This window comes from Myotis davidii, unplaced genomic scaffold (assembly GCF_000327345.1).
Source record: "Myotis davidii unplaced genomic scaffold, ASM32734v1 scaffold17, whole genome shotgun sequence".
Lineage (NCBI taxonomy): Eukaryota > Metazoa > Chordata > Mammalia > Chiroptera > Vespertilionidae > Myotis > Myotis davidii.
In genome coordinates, this window is record NW_006288624.1 from 1,897,316 (window position 1) to 1,903,782 (window position 6,467).

General features: G+C 38.9%; 1 protein-coding gene across 10 annotated transcripts in view; it reads right to left on the bottom strand.

Moving 5' to 3' along the window:
- PCNX1 (pecanex homolog 1 (Drosophila)) overlaps positions 1-6,467 on the bottom strand; it is a 125,095-nt gene that overhangs the window by 117,539 nt on the left and 1,089 nt on the right. The gene's annotated exons all lie outside the window — the stretch shown is intronic.

The following is a 6,467-nucleotide window of genomic DNA, read 5'->3' on the forward strand; positions in this document are numbered from 1 at the left end:
GCCCCTTGACCGGAATCGACCCTGGGACCTTTCAGTCCGTAGGCCGACGCTCTATCCACTGAGCCAAACCGGTTTTGGCAATAAAATATGTTTTTTTAAAAAAACTAAGAGGTTCTGGTTTTTAATAGAGCAAATGGCAAAAAAAAAAGAATGATCATTTTTCATTTATAAACCTAATAATTTGAACTATTTTATTAACACGTCACTACTACAGAATACTTAAAAACACTCTCTCAAATTGTCTATACTCAATCAACATTAGAAACTGACCTTAATCTATACTAATAAAAGGGTAATATGCTAATTAGGGCGAATGTCTTCCGGACATCCATCAGGACAAAGCCACAGCGGCTGCGAGGCCTGGGACTCACGGCAGCCATGGGTTCAGGCAGCTGAGAGGCCTAGGGCTCATGGCAGTCATGGGTTCAGGCAGCCGTGAGCCCTAGCAACTGCAAGGCCCCGGTCTCAGGCAGCTGTGAGCCCCGGCAGCTGTGAGGCCTGAGGCTCAGGCCTCGCAACTGCCACCGCCGGCAGTGGCAGCAGCAGCAGGATGATGGGGACAACGCCTTCCCCTGATCAGCCCAGTTGCTTCCTGCAGAGGGAGGCCAGATAGGACATCTCCTGAGGACTCCTGGACTGTGAGAGGGGACAGGCTGGCTGAGGGACGTACCCCCACCAGTGCACAAATTTTCATGCACCAGGCCTCTAATTACAGTTATTATAGGCACACCAAACAGGGTACATATTTTGTGATGTGTGTCATATAAACACTCTAGAAAAGAAATGATTTGCCTTTTGTTTCCTCAGAGCAAAGAGAAATCGGTCATTGTAAACATAGCAAGTAATGAGATATTATACCACTCTCAGGACCAGTCTGACGGAGCTGTGCGACACAATGATGGACATGCAAAAGAACAGTCATCCTGGTCAAGCAACTTATATCTGTATTTTTTTTTAAGTTAACAGCACTTAACTGGGATACTGACTTGTTTTATAAAACTGGAAACCTAAAATTGTGTGTAGGAATTAGGAGTTGGAGGCTTAAGTTAAATAAAATGATGCTCACTATATAGTAACAACAGGTACTAGATAAAAGAGAAAAGTTCTAGGTTCAAAAAACTGGGCAAGTCCCCATATATAGTAGTACTTAAAGATAATGGGATTCCCCCAAATTAGGAAAAGTGATCACACCAATTTTTTAAAAATAAATAAATTTCCTTAGGAACACAACTTTTAGAACAACTCAGACCTAAAATTTATCATAATCTTATTTTTTGCCCCAAGTTTTTTATTTATTCTTTCTATCATATACAGAGTTAAGTACTCAATAATTTTTTAGCTATTATTATCAAGGATAAAAGTTCTAGGATATATGCTAGGCATTATAGTGGATATAAACTATTTTGCCATCCAACACTTAATTCAGCCTTTTCATTAACAAAACAAACAAAAAAGCAACCCAAAATTCTTCTGGTGAACCACCCCATCCCAAACTCTCATATGGCTTTGGGTGAGGCTAACCCATCCTCAGTGAGTTCCACTAACCAAAGTCAATCGGCAGGTCCTATTCTCCTGGTGATAGAGCTCGGTTCTAGAATAAGCACATGCATGACCCAACTCAAGCTAGCCTGAATCAGGCCAGGAGTATCCTATTGTTGAGAAAAGACATTTATCTCTATCTGCTAGTGTTAATGTAGCTGCTTTTTCTTTTTCTGTTTTACAACTACAACGGAGAAGCTGTCTAAAAAACCAATGAAAAGAAAAGGTCACAGCCTGGTGAAGGGAAACAGGACCACAAAGTGACTGTTTAAAATCACACCTTATGACCACTTTGAAATCACACATTTGAAGATATCCCTTACATATAGATTTTTCAGTAATGTGAGTCATAATTCCCTTAGCCTGTTTGGGTGGGGTATTCTGACAGCTGCCATCAAAAGATATGGGCAAAATAGAATTTGCTTATAAATGCTGCTTCCATGCAACACTTATCGTGATAAGTATTTATCACAATATCATATTTAGTGTTCTTATTAATGGTTTCATAACTATCAGATCCCTATTTGCTTAAGGGTTCCTAACTCTAGGCAACCAACTATAGATAGGTAATATTCAATAAAGAAAATTAGCTTTCTAACTTGCTATCCATTTATAAAAATAAAGCATATTGGAAATCGGTTACAAATCTGATAACCAATTCAGCATACAAATGTCCATGTGTGAGAAAAGTGGAACATGCTCGAGTTTGTTAGTTGTTTGGTGTATGTCTTATACAGGCCAGGATGAGGAATATTTTTCTAATCTGGTAAAACCTTAAGTGAGTATATAGAGACAGCTATTACCATACTGAACTAATGATGAATAATATCCAGCAACATCACTCTATCTCCACAGGAATGCATTCTCTAAGTCAGATTCAATGAAAATCAGAAGATGGAGAACAAGGTAAAGACTAAGGAAAAAATATACAATACCAGAGAAAGGTTTATATAGGTTTGCCTAGTTTATATACTTCAACTTTACTGATATATAAATTACAGATCATCCATTTAAACTCTGCACTTCAACAGCTTTTAGTATATTCCAAAAGTTGTGCAACCATCATCACAGTTAATGTTAGAATATTTTTATCCACCAAAGCAAACCCCTTTAGCTTTAACCACCCTACCCACTTCTCATCCTGCCAAGGCCTAAGTAGCCACTAATCTACTTTCTCTCACTACAGATGCCTATTATGGACATCTATAATGATAAAAGCATAGTATGCTAATTAGACCAGACAGCCGAATGACCTTCTGGATGTCCTTCCGGACGACCCTCTGAAAGAAGCTGGGGCTGCAAGGACCGAATTCCTTGCATGAATTTTGTGCATCAGGCCTCTAGTTTCACATAAATGGAATCATATATTACGTGGTCACTTGTGACTGGCTTCTTTCACTTGGCATAATGTTTTCAAGGCTCACCCATATTGTAGCATGTATCAGCACGTTATACCTTTTCATGGCCTAATAATATTCCATTTAATAAATAAAATACATTTTGCTTATTTAGTCATCAGTTGATGATCTTGCCTAGTTTTTTGTTATTTATTTAAGGTTGTTTTTTATTGATTTTAGAAAGAGAGAAAGGGAGAGGAAGGAGAGAGACAAAGAGAGAAACATTGAGGTAAGAGAGAAACATCTATTGGCTGCCCCCCAAAACCTGGGCAGGTGCCTTGGGCAGGAATGGAACCAGCAACTTTTTGGTGCAATGAGCCACATGGGCCAGGGCAATCTTGCCTAGTTTTATACATTATTTCTGACAGCAAGTCCAAATGATTATAATCTGAATGTAATATTATTAATTAAAATAAAAGCAAATATTTACTAAGTAGTACATTCTAGTCATGGGAACATGTGCTCTATTTGCATTTTCTCATGAAGTATTTTCTTAAAACCTATGATTTAACAGATGAAAAAAACTAAAAACCAAAGGGTGAAAAACTTGGCTTAGGGTCTCAGAGGAGCAAACAACATGCACTGAGTCACTGGTATGTGGAGTTCAAGTGGGAAGGGAGGATAAAAATAACACTTACACAGCACTCTACAATGTGTTATCATATCTGTTCTTTGTTTTTTCCCCCACACACCTGAATGTAGGCAATCAAAACAGTGAAGACTGAGAAAAGATTTGAACACCAGATCTGTACAACGCTAAAGCTCACAGTCTAAGATACCATTACTGCCTTTCAACAAATAAGACACTGAAATTCCCTTTCCAGCTCAAAACCAAAAATAAACACCATCATCTGGCAAGTTTCTTAACGTCAGCAATGCTGACATTTGGGGTCACGTAATTCTTGATTGTGGGGACCGTTCTGTGCATAGCATCATCCCTGACCTCTACAAAATAGATGCCAGTAGCACTCCCCCTAGTTGTGATAAGCAAAAATGTCTTCAAATACTGCCAAATATCTCTTAGGGGGCCAATCACCCCTGGCTGAGAAACAGTGTTCTAGAATTAATACTCGATGGCCAACATTGAGTGAGAAGAAGGTACTAAGGAAGCGAAAAAAGAAGAAAACAATAGCTGACTCCTTAAAAAAAATCCTCTAGCAAAATTACTATACCTCTCTCTTCTCTATAAATTTAGAAGCAGAGCTCTTAGCTAGCCACACGTATACTAAATATAGCTAAACATATAAAACAGCTGAGTAAGAATTTTCTTTATTGGCAAGCCTTGCCAATTTTCAGCAATGGAGAGTTTTAGCACATACTACCTGGAAAACACAGTAATTTAAAATTCTCACAGAAGCAAAATGGTCAACTGTAGTAAGCAATACACCAAATTCGACCTTTATACCTTAATTTCCCCATCTGTTAAAAAATATATACCAGGTACAGGGCAAGGCAGAAAAGAAGAAGGATAGAGTCTAATCTAAATTATAAAGGGGACTTCACAAACTAATTTGTTGATTATTAGCACCATTAACAGCTCAGATTTTCATCAGAAACATCCTAGTACCATTGACAAATATAGATTACAATGATGTTCATAAATAAAATGCTATAAACTAAAGAAAAGTACTTGACATAAAAGACAGTTAATATCCTACATAAATATCTTCTCCAAATAGCAAAAAACTAAACACTGATAGAACGAAAACTAACAAAATAACAAACATAAGTAGCAATAATACAAGAAAAATACCTCCATTTCACTGTAATAATCCAAACACTGAAAAATTAAACAATAAAATCTCTATCACAATTTTGTCAAAATACTAAATACTGAGTGTTGCCAAAAGAACAAAATAGAAGCCCTCTGATTGCTGGTCATTGTAATTAAAAGGTAAAATCTTTGGAATCTGGCATTATATATGGAAAATCTTAAAAGCAGGTATACTTTATAATAAATCTACCTCAGCTAAATTATGGTTAAAAATTTAATCCGTTAAAATCTAAACATCATATTGATCAATATTTGAATGTGAAAATAACTAAAAACAAGATAGGAAATATGGTGTCCCCATAAAGTGGAATAATATAAAGTAAAAAATAGAAGCACATAAAAAACTATTTCAAGTATTTCCTGAGTACCCATCAGTGTCACTATTTTAGAGCCTGAGAATATAATAGTTTATAAGAAAAACAAGGCCTTTTGTCTGCAAGAAGCTTATAAATAAAATAAATGATTAAATATGAGAATTTCAGATAGTGATTAATGCTATGAACATAATTATTTCAAGGGTAAATTATCTGTTCAATGAACAAACAGAGTAATCATGTGTGTTGAAGAAAATGTAATTAAAAGGGATAAACAAAGGCTTTCAGTGTACTCAAACACATACATAAACATTAAACATTATCTGTGTTATAGCATTTCTATTGTGGTACCTGAAATATTGCATGTTATAATGAATGGAAACATGGCATAGTGGTTAAAAGCATGAACTCCAGATCTCACATTCTGGATTATTTGATCTTTCTCACCTTAGTTTTCACATCTGAAAGGGATTATCACAACATCTACCTCATACAATTGTTTTGAAGATTAAATGAACTTATATGCATAACTGACTTCTTAGGGTTCCTTCTAGAGAAAGAACAGCTAAGTTGCTAAGGTGAGAATATGAAATTGAAAAATATTCTATATAATACAAGGGTAATATGCAAATTGACTCTAACAGCAGAACGACTGGGAATGACTGGTCACTATGATACACACTGACCACCAGGGAGCAGATGCTCAATGCAGGAGCTGACCCCTGGTGGTCAGGGTGCTCCCACAGGGGGAGCTCTGCTCAGCCACAAGCTAGGCTAACGGCTGCCAGCACAGCGGTGGTGGCGGGAGCCTCTCCTGCCTCCACAGCAGCACTAAGGATGTCCGACTGCAGCTTAGGTCTGCTCCCTGCTGGTAAGTGGACATCCCCCGAGGGCTGCCGGGCTGCCGGAGGGATGTCTAACTGCCAGCATGGGCCCGATCCCCCAGGAAGCAGGCCTAAGCCAGCAGGTGGACATCCTCCGAGGGGTCCCAGACTGCAAGAAAGCATAGGCCGGGCTGAGGGACACCCCCCCCCCGGTGCAAAAATTTTTGTGCACAAAGCCTCTAGCTTATAATAAATTAAGTGAAAAATGGAATTATAAATGCCAAGCAAAATATTACAATTTGTTTAAGAGACAGATACGTTCTATTTATATGTATAACTAGAGGCCCGGTGCACAAAAATGTGTGCACTCGGAGGGGGATCCCTCAGCCCAGCCTGTGCCCTCTCGCAGTCTGGGACCCCTCAGGGGATGTCCACTTGGGGGATCGGGCCTAAGCTGGCAGTCAGACATCCCTCTGGCACCCCAGGAGCCATCGGGGGATGTCCACTTGCCAGCAGGAGGCAGGCATAAGCTGCAGTCGAACATCCTTAGTGCTGCTGAGGCGGGAGAGGCTCCCGCCCCCACCGCTGGACTGGCAGCCATCAGCCCGCTTGTGGCTGG